The sequence below is a fragment of the Octopus bimaculoides genome, chromosome 3 (genome assembly GCF_001194135.2).
Source record: "Octopus bimaculoides isolate UCB-OBI-ISO-001 chromosome 3, ASM119413v2, whole genome shotgun sequence".
In the NCBI taxonomy this organism is placed as follows: Eukaryota; Metazoa; Mollusca; class Cephalopoda; order Octopoda; family Octopodidae; genus Octopus; species Octopus bimaculoides.
In genome coordinates, this window is record NC_068983.1 from 159,335,017 (window position 1) to 159,337,620 (window position 2,604).

Consider the following 2,604-nt stretch of genomic DNA (forward strand, 5'->3'; position numbering starts at 1 on the left):
GGATTAAGTTACGTTGTTGGCAGGTTGTGGGTAAATGAAATGTTAATGCTAACGCCTTCCAAGTGACATTAAATCGTAATATGTAATAAGTATTCAAATGAAGCGTCTGAGCAAACACACACACACATGTATACACACATACACATGCACACTTATACATATGCACACACGCACTATGCAATATTTATGTGCGCACACACTCACACACACACACATACATATATGATATGTAATGTGCGTATTGTGTGAGTGTGTATATATGTGTGTGTGTGTGTGTGCGTGCGTGAAATAAGATTTAGACTTAAAACGCATAGGAAATTTGTCAAGGCACTTCCGCAAGGTGGAGTCGAGTGATGTCATATCCGGGCAGAAAACTGGGCGGGTTTAAGAGTTTTGGACGATGAGAAATTTTTGCTAAAAACTTGTAAATGTATTAACATAATAAACAGTCGTGGCAGGCATGGCTGGTAATAAATATATCTACTCAGTAAACTGTGAACTTCTAATAAGAAATTCACAAATGTTTATAATTGATGTTTTGTGCACATTAATGTATTAACTAAATTACGCAGATGTAAATGTGTTCATATTATTCTGGGGTAACTTATCTATGTTTAAGTTTTAATTGCAACATTTTCTATATCAACCCATATCAACTTTTTAAATAAAGATAAATTTAAACCAAATAAATGTCTATTTTATTTAAAAAATGAATCACTAAAGGTTCACCGTATCTAGCTGGAATAAATATGTGACTCAAAATTTGAAATCTAATTTCTATTAATTCTGGGAAATTTAATTAAAAAAGTAGAAAAAAGAGCGATGTGTCTTAAAATTCAGTTAAATGTAACTAATGTAATATCTAAGAAGTTTTCAAAAGTTACATATAACAAAACAAAACAAAAAAAAAAGTGAATAGACAATTATTCACTGCTCAGTGTACCGCGTTGAAAAAAAGTTATGTGCAATATGCTGGAATATGCATATATAATCTATAGACTATCAGGTGATTGCGGCAATCGAACAATTAAAGTACACCAGGTAAAGTATTCACTTTCTTTTTCTATGTTGGAAAGTGCTGTGTTAGGTCACTTTATAGTCAACCTGGACACTGTCTTTCATTTTGCTTCGTTTTTTTTTTTAATCAAGCATTCATCCGTCCTCATTCTAATACTTCTATACCGCCTCAGGCCCCATCATTGTCCGTGCTGGGCTACTTTCACTTTCGTTTCGTTATTTTGAATTGGAATGCGTGTTCGTGTGAAAATATGGAAAAGTGGAGGAAAAGCAGATAGAAAACAGGATGGAGGAGGAAAGAAAGACTGAAAGAGAGGGAGAGGGAGAGAGAAGATAGAGACAAAATAAAAAAATAAAAAGAATAAGCAACAAATTAAAAAAGAAGTAAAAAATACTAGAGTAAGAGTGGATAATACATTAGGTTAACAAGCAGGTGTATATATATAGCTTTAAAAAAAACAATAAGAAAGAAAGAAAAAAGACAGAAAGAAGATATAGAAAGAAGAGGGGATTGAAAGAGAGAGAGAGAGAGATAGATAGAGTGAGTGAGAGATAGAGAGAGAGAGAGAGGGGGGGAAGAGACAGGGAATAGTAACTTGATGAATGTCAAAGAAAACTGAGTTCGGAGAAAGTATAAAAGGAGAGGAATGAGTGAAAGAAAGACTAAAGAAAATAAGGAAAAGTGAAGGAGAGTTATGTAGAATATAGCTTACCTTTTAAACTATGTAAAAGCTTGAAATATGCACAACGGTGATGTGTCGCTTCTTCCGGCTTCTGAGAGTTTTCTTGCAAGTGTGTGACTTTTCCCTTTACTCTTACTGCTAGCTCATGTAACTGGTGCTACGCTTACTGAGCACTGCTATTCTCGGAGGCGCCAGGCGTACACTGTGTCGAAGCTGGACTGTAAACCGCCAATCGAAAACCGGGAACATATCACGTGAATAATGTACATTACCCGCGCACATCCACATACTACAGCACACAAAAATACAGACACATAAAGCACGCGCACACAGGCATACACACAAGTACAAATAGATGCAATAAGGTATAAACCAGTTTCAGCTTTTTTTTTAATAGGAAAAAAATTATATATATATATATTCACACTATTTGGGCAAAGTAAACTGTTAAAATCTTCTATATCACATTTGACGGTACACATACAAGGATATTGAAAGAGCAGTTCAATCATATATACACATAAATATATATATATATATATCAATATATATATATATATATATATATATCAACACTTGATTTCACTCTAAAGTTACTCCCTATTGCATACATATATACAAAAGTAACTTTACACTAGCACAGATGCGCACACGCACACACAGATACACACAGGCAGTCACTTATATAACATGTTAAACACACACACACACACACACATGTGCATATGTATGTGTGTGTGAGTGTCTATATGTGAGAATATATATATAGAAATGTATATATATATATATATATATATACATATATATACACACATATATATTATATATATATATATATAGGTATATAATTATGTGTATATAAGCAGGTATATATATATGTACATATATATATAAATATATATAT

At 32.9% G+C, this 2,604-nt stretch overlaps 1 protein-coding gene across 1 annotated transcript in view; it reads right to left on the minus strand.

The window, feature by feature from the left end:
- LOC106883662 (acetylcholinesterase) overlaps window positions 1-1,937 on the minus strand; it is a 220,706-nt gene extending 218,769 nt beyond the window's left edge. The window contains exon 1 of the mRNA XM_052966651.1: window positions 1,731-1,937. The gene's annotated coding sequence lies outside the window, so the exon portion shown is untranslated. The remainder of the gene's footprint in view (window positions 1-1,730) is intronic.
- Between the last annotated feature and the right edge of the window lie 667 nt (window positions 1,938-2,604).